This window comes from Odocoileus virginianus, chromosome 22, assembly GCF_023699985.2.
Source record: "Odocoileus virginianus isolate 20LAN1187 ecotype Illinois chromosome 22, Ovbor_1.2, whole genome shotgun sequence".
NCBI classification, from domain to species: Eukaryota; Metazoa; Chordata; class Mammalia; order Artiodactyla; family Cervidae; genus Odocoileus; species Odocoileus virginianus.
Window position 1 is genome coordinate 11,786,467 of NC_069695.1, and position 14,592 is coordinate 11,801,058.

Here is a 14,592-nt window from a genome sequence, read left to right on the forward strand (position 1 = left end):
CTGAAATTCAAAATCGAAGCATTGGGACTCAGTACTCTTAAACACTACAGAATACTGCCTTCTTAAAATACCTGTGGAATATAAGAATACATGTTTTTCATGAGCTACGTGTATGTTGTCACAACTCCAATGTTTCTGGTGATGAAAAGGAAAGGGGATGAAGTCAAGCCCAGAAATTCAAATTTGAAGACAAAAAAAATGTCTTCTTGCTCTCAATCTCTGTTGATGAATTCTAAAAATATTTATTACATTGGATTTATGTGAGTTCAGTGCTGCATTAGCAGCTGGGGGGAAGCAAAGCTGGAAGAGTAGTTGGTACGTTTCTGGCCCGACAACAAACTAATATAGTCTGAGAGACAATGGCCCATATGGGGACAAGAGCCTGAAGCAGAGTTTGATGGGCGGGGCCCTCAGTCAAGGATGCTGAGACCAGAGTGGGACTTGGGAGGTGGGGTGGTTAGAAGGCGGGTCACAGAGCACAGAGCTGACTTGGCTGAGAGGAGGACCTCCTTGCTAGGACTCCCCTGTGGCTTATCTGTGGGTCTTTTCCAAAGCCACCTGGGATGACCTGGAGGAGGCCTACGTGATGGTGCATTTCTGCATCAGGGCTCTCCATCTTCATTTCTAGAGCCCATAGTAGAAGCTGGGTCTCTCTGGTTGGGCCAGGACTGGGAGAGAGACTCTTCTCCAGTGCCCAAAGAGCCGCTACTGTTGCCCCGTGTCCCCGTGACCTTCCATGGGGTCTGCAGAAAGGCGGCTATGTGAGTTTCCCCATAATGGAACCTTGAGGGCCGCTGTGCTTTTGAAAACCTTCACCTCTCCATTCTCTCCCTGGGGAAGCCAGGGGATAATTGGGTATTATGTGCAGCCTCTAAGACACAGGGCCCTTTCAGCCTGACTGTCCCCCGGGAGTGGCACCATTTGTGTCGACTGCAGTTTTCCCTGGGCAGGTGAAAGGAGGAGGTCAGCTGCCTTTTCAGAGCTGGGAATTGTACCTGGGTCGGGGGACTGTGGTAACATTCACCGTGCTACAAAGCTGGGAACAGTGGAGGCTGTGACAATGACCACAGAGCGTAATCTTAGGACTCAGCTACTTTCTTCTTCCTCTGGAGGAAGCCGTGCAAAGAGCTAACCTGGTTACTCATCAGCACTGCCTTCTCATGTGCATTCGGGTGAACTTTGCTGTGGTCACCCCTGCCTACCTATCCTCCTTCCTTCAGAATCTGGCCTTTCTTCTGTTATCCAACAGGACTCTGTGCGGCCCTTGGCCACGAAATCCTTCCTGTGTCCCCCATTTCTTTGATTTTAGGAAATAGGCTTCATTCAGCCTCTGTGCCCTTCCCTGAGATCCCAAGGGCAGGTTCAAACAGTTGGGTTTTTTGGCCACGCTGCACAGCATGCTGGATCTTAGTTCCCTAGCCAGGACCAGGGATGGAACCCATGTTCCCTGCAGTGGAAGCACAGAGTTCTAACCACTGGATCACCAAGGAATCCCCCAAACAGTCATTAATTAGGAAAGGGAGGGGATGCGAGACAATGGAGGAACAGTCAAGAGAAACAATAGCGCAGCCGTGGGGCAAGATCCTGGTTCCCCATCTAGGGATACACACAACAATATCTTTGAGATGTTTTGCGGATACTGAAACCCCCGCTGGGTGGGTTTAATTAATTTAATGATTAACTTCTAGCTCCCCACTAGCATGTAGACCCCAGACTGGTTGGAACCAGAAGGTTGAAGATGCTGACTCACACTTACCTCACCACTGACCAATCAGAAGAGTGTCCACAAGTTGATCATGCCCTCTTTGGACCATTGCTATAAAACTCCTCACTACTCCCTCCAGGAGGGGATACACAGTTTTGACGGCAGTAGCCCACTGTGGCCCCCTTTGCCTGGCAAAGCAATAAAGCTATTCTTTTCTACTTCACCCCAAACTCTGTCTCTGAGGGTTAATTCAGTGTAGGGTTACAGAGGATGTGTTCTGCCTCACTCCCATCCCTCCTGTCTCAGAAGCTGAGCTTGGGAAGAGCAGTATTTATAGCTGTGGACAGAAGAGTTCTGAGAATCTAGGGGCTGGGGTTTTGGTGCTGGCTTGGCGGCTTCCTGGCTTTGTGACCTTGGGCAAATCATGTTCCCCCCTTCTCTGCTTCTGCCTCCTCGTGAATAAGGTCGTGGTGCCAGGGCAGGGAGGGGTGAGATCAGTGTATAACCTCAACCCAGGTTATATACTGGAACCATCTGAGGTTGCTTTTTAAAAATATCATTGTCTTGGATCCAATGCAGACCATTTAAATCAGAATATTTGGAGACATCAGTGTGTTTTATAAGTTCTTATTGACTAAAAAAAAAAAGTACAACGTAGAAGTTGAGAATTATGTTTTATTCAGTGGATTTTCTGAAGACTTAAGCTTGGAAGACAGCCTCTCAGATAGCTTCCAGGGACTGCTCTGAACAGGTAAGGGATGAGCCAGAATATATAGAAGTTTTGTCACAAAAACCAGGTAGGTGAAACATCAGATGATTACTGTTAATTAAAGAAAACTAGACACCTTCAGTTAATGAATTTAACGCTTTTCTATGCATGGGAAGGTGCCAGCATCTGGGCTCATTGAAATCATCACTTTGATAGGCGCCTTAAACAGAGGAGCCTGGTGGGCTACGGTCCATGGGGTTGCAAAGAGTGGGGCATGGCTGAGTGACTTTCACATTTCACATTAGCTATCAAGGGCCAGTGTCCTGTTTTTCTCCTCCTTGAACCCCTCAGGGTGCAAGGCTGGGGGTGGCTTTAGTGGCTTCTGGGTCGATGGCTCCAGCAGCCTTTGTTTACTGAACACGTGTGCGTGCTTAGTCACTTCAGTCGTGTCCGACTCTTTGCGACCCTGTGGACTGTAGAGCATCAGGCTCCTCTGTCCATGGGATTTTCCCAGGCAAGAATACTGGAGGGGGTTGCCATGCCCTCCTCCAGGGGATCTTCCCAACACAGGGATTGAACCAACGTCTCCTGCATGTATTACATTGAAGTTGGATTCTTTACCCACTGAGCTACCGGGAAAACCCTGTAACTGAGTTACCAGGGAAGCCCTGGCTACTGACTAGCAGGCTGTATTTTTCATCCACATCCCACAAGGGGTTTTAATATAAGACCAGGCTGGAGAACCTCAGATTTGATAACTTAGGTTGTGATTTGAGGCAATTCTTAGATTATAGATCCCCAGGTTAGCCTAATCAGTCGTTGGCATTTTATATCTTACTTCTAATAGTGGAATTTTAAAAAATGGTGCTTTCCATGAAGTCATGAGAAAAGTAGTATCCTTTCTGGGGTGGGACTTTCCAAACATCCAAAAGTATGCAGTTCACAGACTAGCCCTTCAGAGTGGCTCTGAGTACCATCAGCCTCATCCAGTCTCAAAGCCCCCAGCTGGCACTAGGAGAGAGGAGAAAGGCATGCAGTGTGTTCCCCAAGAACCAGGGTTCTCCAGGCATAGAAAGGTGGAAGCCTCACCCAGGAGTCCGCAGTCATCTGGTGTTAATTACTGGGTGATTCTTGCACCATTTGACAAGAGTTAGAAGCAGGGAAGTTTTCATGTTGAGTGTGGGGTGGTGGGAAATAGGTTCAGGTGTGATTCTTTACACAAGGTGAGCTGGCCACAGGAGCAATGGTGTAGTAGTTCTGAGCAGCTGGAAGGAGGGTCCTAGGATCTCGGAACAGCATAATACAGAAGGTTCTGGAAGGGGTATTAGGATGGCACCAAATAGGAAGAGACCTATTTATCTGTTTCCCTAAGATCTGGCTCTGATCATAAGCTTTTGTCTTTTCTTTGTTTCCCCATTAAATAAACATTTAGGGAATTCCTTGGCAGTGCAGTGGTTAGGACTCCATGCTTTAACTGTCAAGGGCCCAGATTCAATTTCAGAATTTTCCACAATTTGTTATAATTTTCCATATTGTGAGTAGCAAGGAGAGATAAGTCCTTCTTAAATGAACAATGCAAAGAAATAGAGGGAAACAATAGAAAGGGATAGACTAGAGATATCCTTGAAAAAATTAGAGATACCAAGGGAACATTTCATGCAAAGATGGGCACAATAAAGACATAAACGGCAAGGACCTAATAGAAGCAGAAGAGATTAAGAAGAAGTGGCAAGAATAGACAGAGGAACTATACAAGAAATGTCTTAATGACACAGATAACCACAATGGTGTGGTCACTCACCTAGAGCCAGACATCCTGGAGTGTGAAGACAAATGGGCCTTAGGAAACATTACCACAAATAAAGGTGGGGGTGATGGAATTCCAGCTAAGCTATTTCAAATCCTAAAAGATGATGCTGTTAATGTATTGTACTCAATATGTCAGCAAATTTGGAAAATTCAGCAGTGGCCACAGGACTGGAAAAGATCAGCTTTCATTCCAACCCCAAATAAGGGCAATGCCAAAGATGTGCTCATTTCGCATGCTGGCAAGGTTATGCTCAAAATCCTTCAAGCTAGGCTTCAGCAGTATGTGAACTGAGAACTTCCAGATATATAATATAGCTGAAGTGAAGCGAAGTGAAGTGAAAGTCTCTCAGTCATGTCCGACTCTTTGCAACCTCATGGACTATACAGTCCATGGAATTCTCCAGGCCAGAATACCGGAGTGGGTAGCCTTTCCCTTCTCCAAAGGATCTTCCCAACCCAGGGATTGAACCTAGGTCTCCTGCATCACAGGCGGATTCTTTACCAGCTGAGCCATGAGGGTGTATAAGCTGGATTTAGGAAAGGCAGAGGAGCCAGAGATCAAATCGCCAACATCCGTTGTATCATGGAGAAAGCAAGGGAATTCCAGAAAAGCATCTACTTCTGCTCCATTGACTATGCTAGAGCCTTTGACTGTGTGATATTTGATACATGCTTATTTATTTGACTTCACTGTGGCCATCAACAGAAGTCCATATTCTGGCAGAATCATCTGAAGCCCCTAATTCATTCATTCAGCAAACATTTATTGAGTCCCTAATACGTGTTAGGCTCTTGTTATGGACTGAATGTTTGTGACCCTTCCCACCACATTCATATGTTGAAGCCCTAACCTCCAGTGGAATGGTATTTGGAGATGGTCCTTCGGGAAGTAATTAGGATTAGAAGAGGTCATGAGGTTGGGCCCCCCAGGATGGGATTTATGCCTTTGTAGAAAAGACACCAGGGAGCTTGCTCTCTATCTCCCTCTCTCTGTAAAATCATAAAGAGCTCACATGAGCACACAGTGAGATGGCATCTCCCTAAAAGCCAAGAAATCAACCCTGATTGTTCATTGGAAGGACTGATGCTGAAGGTGAAGCTCCAATACTTTGGCCACCTGATGCGAAGACCTGACACATTGGAAAAGCCCTTGATGCTGGGAAAGATTGAAGGCAGGAGGAGAAGGGGACAACTGATGACGAGATGGTTGGATGGCATCACTGATTCAATGGACATGAGTTTGAGCAAACTCTGGAAGATGGTGAAGGACAGGGAAGCCTGGAGTGCTGCAGTCCATGGGGTCGCAAAAAGTCGGACACAACTGAGGTTAATGAACAACAGCAACAAATGCCAAGAGAGGAGGCCCCAGAATGAGATCTACCTTGCTGGCAACTTGCACATGGATTTCCCAACCTCCAGAACAGTGAGAAAATACATCTCTGTAGTTTTAAGACATCCAGCCTGTGATATCTGGTTTTGACAACGTAAAACTACGACAGCAGTACTATCCAACCCTTCAGGAAGGGGGTGGACTCCTGTGAACCTCAGGTTTGTCACTCCCTTCTTTCGATTGAACAGTCGAATTACCCAGTTGCTTCATGGGCAGGGATTATATTGCATATTTCCTTTTATTCTTCATGAAGCTTAGTGTGTTTTTGCACATATGAGGCAGGACCTTGATGAAAACTTTTGAATAACTGATGGAGTAAGTTAAAGTGTTTATTGAGCATTTAGTTAAATCCTCACGGGCTTATGTTATATGATATGAGGCATTTAAGGACATTGGTCCTTATGCTTAGGGAGTTTAAAACCTTGTGGGGGAGGACGTCAGAACCTTTATGCACCATGACAGGTCATGTAAACCTCGTCTTGTATTCTAGCCTCTGCTGAAGCCACCAATCCCAAGGCGCTCCAACCAACTTCCCACCGGACCAGTCTAGCAGGGTGCCACCCTGGACCAGTCCATCACTCAGGACCACCTTCACTTAGATCCAGGCAGGCAAGGCCATGACTCTGATGGGAGCCTCAGCCTTGCTGATCCCTCGCCACTCCTTCCATGGAATTTTCTCAGCTCTCCTAAACCTGCATTGCAACCTGTATGAGCGTGGGGCCTGATTTCTCCCATGGTATACACACACACACCATGCAAGAGGTCACACGGATATCCTAAGGAGCTCCAGAAGCCAAGCCTGTGGGGACACTCAGGTCCCATCTCTGGTTTGTTCCAAAGTCCTCTGGGGATGGCCCTCCCTTCTCCTCCATACTTTCCAGCCTCTCACTCTCAAAGTCAATGGGCCCTTCTGATTGTGGCTGTGATATCATGTTCTCCCAGGCCAGTCTGAAGACTCGCAGAATGAGGGATAGACTTTCCCTGTGGAAGCTGTTTTCCCCACAGGCCTCTCACTAGTCCCCGCTTTGACGGCCACGTATGGAAGGCAAGGGTGAAATCAACTTTGAGAGAGACTGCATTCAGGGATGCAAAGATTAAGGACAAAATGGGAATACACGTTGGGAGACATACTGTTTAATTTACATTGTGAAACTTGGAAGGGCAACTTTAACATGCATGTCCAGGAAAGGAATCATCCCACACCTTTTCGTGCAGACTCTGAGTGAGACTTGAATTTGTGGTCATCTCCGTGAAGCACTTCAACAACCTTTAAGAGAGGCATTGGAAGGCAGTATTCACAGGTGGCTCCATAAGATGGGGCAGCCTTATGCGTAATGAGGTAGTCAGCATTAAATACATGGTAGAAGGGAATTGCAGAGGCAAGCAGATCTATCTTGTTTCAGTACAGACTGGTTCCAAAGAGTCATGACCCTGTAATAACAGTGCTTCTATCTTTTTCTCAGGCTTGTGCTTAGTCAGGTGCCCTGAGAGTAATGAACAGGAAGAGATACTTCCTGCCCAGAACAGGAAGAGATGGTGCTTGGATACATCAAAAGAAAACTTCATGTGTATTGATAGGAGAATAAACAAACATGTAAATACCAATTCTTGGCCCATTATCTAAATTCCCATCAGCAAATCACTGTATCTTATGTAGACTGTGAAACTCTGAAACTAGTAGAGCTTTAAATCAAATTGTTTATACAGATGGAGCCCACAGAAAGCATCTGCCAAGGCCACGTATGACCTAAGGACAGCCTTCCTTCTTATACTCTCACGTCCTGTCCTAAAAGGTTAAGCTGACGCTGACACACGGGACTTGTGGAAACCCACCTGGCGGTCTGCACACACAGCTGGGGCGTGGAGGAGAGGTCCACCCCACGGAACAAAAATGGCCGGTGGTGGCTGGGAGCCTGGGAATGGATGCTTTCCTTCCCTCTTTCTTTGTTCACGTTTCCTGTGGCTGTTCAAATGGACTGGTGGGGCCAGTGCATTTTGGGAGACGCCTCCAGGGGCCGTGTTCCCAGCCTGACTCAACAAAGCTGAATTGAGCTATGGTCCTAGGGTGTGTAAAAGGAGGGGAAAATGATGGCCTCAGGGTTAGGACTAGGCCAGGAGAAGTACCTGGAATTGAAGATTTACTCCTCCCTGCCGGGTGGTGGTTTGAACTGCCATCACCCTCATCAGGGATTTCCAGAGTTGGAGGCTGTGGCTGGAGAGCTGCTCTCCGGGGATCTTCTGAGGTGCTGAAGCGGGGGCGGGGGTGGGGCAGCACCCCCATTCCAGCGCCGCCTTTCTCACAGGGCCCCGCTCCCCCACCTGCTTGTGAGTGATGGCTTCCTTCACCGTGCGGTATCCCCTCCTGCCTCTCCCCCACCCCTTGTCCCCATCAGCTTCCTGGTTTTAGCCAAAGCCTGACACGTGGCAGGACAAACTTTCCGCAGTGGTTTCCAAGAAGAATGGGGTCCTTTTCTTACGTGGCGGAGACGCCAGTGCTTCTGCTCTAAGCCGCACTGCCTTCCCATCAGACCCCGCTCCGACAGCCTTTTGTCTGCTGCTTTCGTTGCTGCCAAGCTTTTGCCATGTCCTGCTGGGCCTGATGAACAAATCTGGGCCCGCTCTTCTGTTTCTGACCAATAGGAAAGGAGCCGAGTGCCAGCGAGGAGGGAGATGGTTCCCTGCCAAGGGTGGGGGCGGCAGAGGCGGAGAGCCCTCCAGCTGGGCGGTTGGGACTGGCACGCAGCCTCCTGCTGGGCCAGCTGCAGGTGTTCCAGATGGCCAGCCCTGGCTCTGTCTGTCTCCACCGCCAGCCTTTGTTTACATCCCAGCGTCATCCCTCTCCCCGTCAAGCCCACGGTGAGCGTCCTGGCACATCCAGAGCTGTGGCAGGAGGCGTCTTGATGGAGATGGCCTTTCAAGGCACATTTCTCTTAAAAAGGAGGACGGGTGAGACAACTGTATTGTGGAAAACAGTTAAGGCCAAAGGGAATTGGACTACATAATGTCTGTTGACAGCATCTGGGTACGTCAATTAGGAATCCAATCTTCTAGAAAGTAAGAATGTTTTTATAACAGCATGTTTGAAATGAAGACTAACCTGGAAAATCTGGATTGGATGGTTTACAGTTCCTAGAAATCCTCAGTTGGTTAAAACGTTAAGTGCCATATGATTTCATGGATGTGAAGTTCAAGAACAGGCAAAATTAATTGAGGTGAGAAGTCAGGATTGTGGTCACCTATGGGAGGAGCTGACTAGGAACGGGCAGGAAGGAAACTTCTGGAGTGGGGGGAAATGGTCTCTACTGGGACTTGGGCGGTGGTTAGATGCGTTGTGCTCTGCTTGACTGCTCAGTCGTGTCTGACTCTTTGTGACCCCATGGATTGTAGCCCACCAGGCTCCTCTGTCCGTGGGGATTCTCCAGGCAAGAACACTGGAGTGGGTTGCCATGCCCTCCTCCAGGGGATCTTCCCAACCCAGGGGTCGAACTGAGAGGGTAAGAGGCAGGAAGGCCAGGGGTCTCCAAACGGAGGAAATAGGTTGCAAGTGTTAGACATTTTTTTCTCTCTCTTGATGGAGAGATAAAGTGGCAGGAGATAACAAACTACAAGTGTCAGATTTTTTTTCCTTCCCTATACAAGATTAAAAGGAGGTTCCTCTTAAAATTCTGTGTTGCCATGACAACACCTGGTTCCACCTGAACTTAACTTTTCTCAAACCTTGAGCTAACCAATGTGTTTTTCTTATGGAAATGTTTTTCTTAAGCAATATTAATGAAGCTATGTATTTGCTTTGGAATTTGCCTTTCTTCAAATGGTTCCATCTAAGACTAACTTTTTTTTTTTCTCAAATCTTGGATTGATAATAGCTCAACAAACCAGTATTCAGATCAATTGTTTTATGGCTGGGGGATGACACACCTCATGCCATCCTATCTCAAAAATGTATATTGTGGGAGAGGGGCCCGGTGAAACTCCCTCAGCCTTGAGATGTCTCCTATCTGATTAATAACTTTCTAACAGACATAAAACACCTGGCTAAAGACCAGCAGCGGGGGCACTCTTTCTGCCTCCTTCTGATGTCTATGTCGGAAGTTTTGTCTATCTCTTTTATACTTTAATAAAGCTTTGTCACACAAAAGCTCTGAGCGATCAAGCCTCGTCACTGGCCGCAGGTTGAATTCCTCTCCTCCGGAGACCAAGAATCCTGGCATCTTTCACGGCTCAGCAGCAGCCTTTCAGAGCCCAGGTCTCCCGCATTGCAGGCGAATTCTTTACCATCTGAGCCACCAGGGAAGCCCAAGAATACTGGAGTGGGGAGCCGACCCCTTCTCTAGGGGATCCTCCCGACCCAGGAATCGAACCAGGGTCTCCTGCATTGCAGGTGGATTCTTTACCAGCTGAGCTACCAGGGAAGCCCATAGGTGTATTTACATGTGAAAATTCACTGAGACATATATATGCTTAAGGTTAGTGCACTCATGTATGAATGATAAATCTCAATACAGAAGTTAAAATTTTTTTCCATTGCCTATTGTGGGTTAGGTACCGCTGGCCACTCACCATACATGTTCTTGTAACAGAGACAGACAACCCGGCAGTTAAAATGTGGCATATTCAGTGTGGTTGGCAGGAAGTACCGGTTGCTGGTCCGTATGCATTTTCTCTCTCAGTAGTCATGCAGAACCCTGACTCTTAGCTGGGAACATTGCTACCCAGGATAAAGACTACATCTTCCAGGCTTCTTCACTTATGCCTACAGTAGCTCCTGGCCGGTGTGATGTAAGGGCGTGTGCCAGTAGGATGTCTGGGGAGACCACTTAGAGGGAAGGGTCGCCTTTGGTACCTGCTGCCCTTCCTCGTGTCTACCGTGTGGACCAGAGGCTGCATTTGCAACTGCTATTTTCGATCACGTGGTGACCTCGAGGATGAAATCTTGCAGTGAGGATGCGGGAGAAGAAAGAGTGGATGATTTCATGGAGCTGCCACGCTGGCCTCAGACTGCCCACCTTCACAACAGGTTTTTAAATGAGTGAGTAAACTCATGAGTGTTTGTCATTATGTTTTAGGCCTCTGTTACTCACAGCCTAACTAATCACAGGTTGACAAGAGAGACACAGGAAGGCACTGGCTCAGCATGGATGGATGGTTGCCGTTGGCAACGATTTTTCAGACAAGGTGCCACTGGAGCTGAGTCTTGAAGAAACTTGGCTAAGAGAGGTGATGTCTGTTAAAATGCTTTTATGAGCGAGTCTCACCTGGGTAGGAAAATCCATTAAGGACTGTTCATTTCCAGTCAAAGAGACATTCTCTTACCTTCAAGAAGCTAGTCATCTGATCTGCCTTTTGGGCAAGGAGCAACTAGAAATACTTAACTTGTACTGGTTATTTGAATAAATATTGATAAAATGAATAAGTGAAACTTTATTGCTTTATTTGGAATATACCCTTAATAAAATTAAAGCTATAGTTTATGCTCAAAGGCAATTTCTTCTTTCTTAAAAGATATTTATTTATTTGACTGCACCACCAGACTCTTTAGTTGTGGCCTGCAGGAGTTTTAGTGGCGGCCTAAGGGATCTAGTTCCCTGACCAGGGATGGAACTTGGGAGCATCCTCCTGCATTGGGAGCTTGGAGTGTTAGCCACTGGACCACCAGGGAAGTCCTCATTTCTTCTTTTTGTGCACTCAGAACTTATGGTGAAAGACTTGCAGGATTTCTAGTCTAAAAATTATAAATACTGAGATATAATAAAAAAGGTATACATAAATGTTTTGAGATGCTCATTATTGTTAATATATCCATTTCCTTCAAATTGAGATCTTTCTCCATCAAATGATGCTATAATTTTCCTCTTAGTGCTGCTTTAGCTGCATTTTCACAAATTGTTGTTTTGTTTCATTTTCATTCCATTCAAAATATTTTCTAATTACCACGTGTCTTCTTTGATTCATGGGTTACTTGGATGTGTGGGACATAGTTTACAGAGATTTGGGGATTGTCCAGATATCTTTCTGTAATCTATTTCTAACTCCAGTATGGTCTGAGATCATACTTTCCATGATTTCAGTTCTTTTAAATTAATTGTTGTAGGGATGGTTGAATGTTCCGTGTATACTTGTAAAGAATATGTATTCTGATGTCATTTTTGGCATGTTCTATAAATTCGATTAGGTCAAGATGTTTGGAAGTATTGCACAGGCCCGCTAAGTCTTTGCTGATTCTTCTACTTATTCTATTGAGTAGCATCACCACGTGCAGAGGGAGGGGCCCGGGTTGGCAGAAGGATTTCTTCTCGAGCTCCTTCCCCACCTCCGCTCCCCTGAGTGCCCGCCCCTCAGGGTCTCTTCCCGCCTCCCTACCCTTGCCCCAGTGGCAGACTGCAGTTGTCTGTTACTTGATGCTTGCTGGCGGGTGCAGAGGGTGGAAGCATGGTTCTGTTTTCTGTTTCAGCCCCAGCCTTGGGTGGGTGCTGGTCTCGTGTCTTGGAAGTTGGGTTTTCTCCAATAAACAGAGACCTACGGGTGGGGTCCAGCTCTTCCCCTGGGAGTTCAGACTTTCTTCTCTTCCCTTTCTCCAGCTGTAGTGTGTCTTCGCGTGTGCGCTAGGGGTCAAAGTGTTGCTGGGCTGTCCTCAGTGGCTTAATGCCCTTTGTAGGGGAGAAAACTGGTCTCATGCCTTTCCCACAGTTATGATCACATCCCTCTTCCAGTTTTGAACACGGAGGAAAGTTTTCTCTGGACTTCCTCCTTGTCCCTCCACTGTCTTTCTCATCAGTGTTCGGTGGCTCCATGTGAGACAGGCTGGGACCTGGGACCCCTTGTTGCAGTGTGGCAATGCTGGACACACCTGGACACACCTCTCCTCAAAGTGACAAAATACAAAGAAACTATGTGGGACTAAAAATAACTGCAAGGTAGTTAGAGCAGATTCTGAACAAAAGATACAACTGCCAGTTCTGAAGAACCAGGAGCAAAAACAAGGTACTACGCATGCCCCCTGCACACAATACCACCTAAAGGCCTGGGCAAGCCATGCCTCCAGCCTGACCCCTAGACACACCACTACCCTCGCCCAATATTAGGAGCAAGCTCCTCTCGGGGAGCAGGCAACAAGCAAGGAAACCTGTTGTTTTTTTCTTGCTCCCTATGCTGCAACAGAGACGTCAATAAAAGCCTTGCCTGAATTTCTTGTTTGGCCTCTCATCAGTTTCTACTGATTAAGGAGGCCAAGAACCCTGCTCGGGTACCACAAGGAGAAGCACTGCTGAGGAGCGGGAGCTCCTTGCAACTCCCGGAGGGTCTGCCGTCTCAGGCTAACCCACTCTTGGCCTTTGTGATCCTTCAAACGTTTTGTCCGGTTGCTTCCTGCTGACTTGTCTGCTGGCCTTTTCTTCCTTTCCTGCCTGGTTGCAGGTATGCACGAACAGGGCTGGCGTCCTGTCTCCCCTCTAAGGAGGGGCCATCCATCCTTAGATTTCATGCTAGTTGTGTTGCCCTGGGACATCTGTTTTTTGATGGGCTCTAGCAAATTATGATTTTGTAGATTTTCTGGCTTTTTCTTGTGCTTCAAGCAGGAGAGACCCTCTTTACAGTTTTCTACATCCTAGGTGGAAGCCCGGAGTCAAAATACATCTTTAGATGATCCACTTTTGTTGTGAATTACTTTGGGTTCCTTTCAAAAATCATATTTATTCTCTATGGATGAAAATTTATTACCATAAAAATGATTTTCAAGAACTGGTGTGGGAGGGGGGAATAAAATTGGTGAAGAGGGTCAAAAGGTACAGACATTCAGTTATAAAATAAGTAAGTCATGGGGATGTCATGTACAGCATAGTGCCTATAGGTAGTAATACCGTGTTGTGTATTGGAAAGTTGCTAAGAGGGAGATCTTAAGTTTTTATCACAAGAAAAAAATTGTAGCTATGGATGGTGATGAAGCTGACCTACTGACATGGTCATTTCTCAGTGTATACAAACATCGAATTGTTATGCTGTACATCTGAAAGTAATATAATGGTGTGTGTCATTTATATCTCAATAAAAATAAGTAAAAAATTAAAAAATATATGTGCATCAATATATGTGAGATGTTCCAAAGGCATAATTCCAAATGTGTTTAGTAATGAACAGCTTTGATAGCTGAGTAGTTTCTCAAGATAAGTGCTCCCAGCAAGGAGACTCATTTAGATGTTCAAGTTCTAATGGTTTTAATTTTTTTCAGTCATGCCAGATCTTAGTTCCCCAATCAGGGATTGAGCCCATGCCCCACTGCAGTGAAAGCAGGGAGTCCCAACCACTGGACCACCAGGGAATTCCCTCTAATGGTTCTTTACAGTCCCATTACTGTATAGTTATAAGAAAACTGGAACATATTGCCCCCTAGGTCTTGGTAATATTAATTAACTTCTTCAATCCTCAGTTTTCTCATCTGAAAAGATGGGGATAATAATATTATAGTTCACACACAATAGAATTACAGAGAGTACAGGCAGAACTGAGCACAGATTAATAATAAGTGCTAAATAGATATTGCATCTATCATTGTGCTCCACTAGAAACAAAAATATCATTTTGCTTAAGAGAGGAATGCCCACACATTATATTGCCCTTGTAAAATCATTAATAACATCCTCTTTCACTTTCTAAGATGTCCTGATTTGGACAATAAATGATACATGCCCCTACGTAGATCACACAGCTAGTAAGTTGGGGGAGCAGAGATTTGAACACAGGGCACTCTGGGTTTCCCAAGATGGGCAGTGGTAGAGAATCTGCCTGTCATGCAGGAGACACAAGAGATGCAGTTTCCATCCCTGGGTCGGAAAGATCTCCTGGAGTCAGAAATGGCAACTCACTCCAGTATTTTTGCCTGAAAAATTCCATGGACAGAGGAGCCTGGCAGGTTACAGTCCATGGGGTTGCAAAGAGTTGGTTGCAAGAGTGACTGAGCATGCACTCCTTCTCACTCTGAGTTAA